Raw genomic sequence first — 367 nt, 5'->3', positions numbered from 1 at the left:
AGCTACCAAGTTTTTGGGGTTCATGACCGGGGATTATGAGAGTTGTGAAAAAGTATTGTTCACAATTTCGCGCACCATGATCCCAAAAAGAACTTGACGAAGTCTTATGGATTGGTATATAATAACTTAAAAAGACTGGCCGACACTAAAAAGTCAGACCAAGTCAACCCAAGTTATCAACAAATCCCTGGAAAGAGGTCTGGCCAACCCAATTAAAGAGGAATTGCTATAACTTAGAAGAGATTGACCTGACGAAGTCGGTCTCCTACAAGACAAGTTATAAAAGTAATCCCTGAAAGAGACCTAACAAAGGTCCAAGAAAGAGGATTACAAAAATAACTTAGAAGAGATCGACCTAACGAAGTCA

This window comes from Arachis duranensis, chromosome 4, assembly GCF_000817695.3.
Source record: "Arachis duranensis cultivar V14167 chromosome 4, aradu.V14167.gnm2.J7QH, whole genome shotgun sequence".
NCBI lineage: Eukaryota > Viridiplantae > Streptophyta > Magnoliopsida > Fabales > Fabaceae > Arachis > Arachis duranensis.
The sequence above is the reverse complement of the archived record's forward strand: the minus strand, read 5'-3'. Positions refer to the sequence as shown.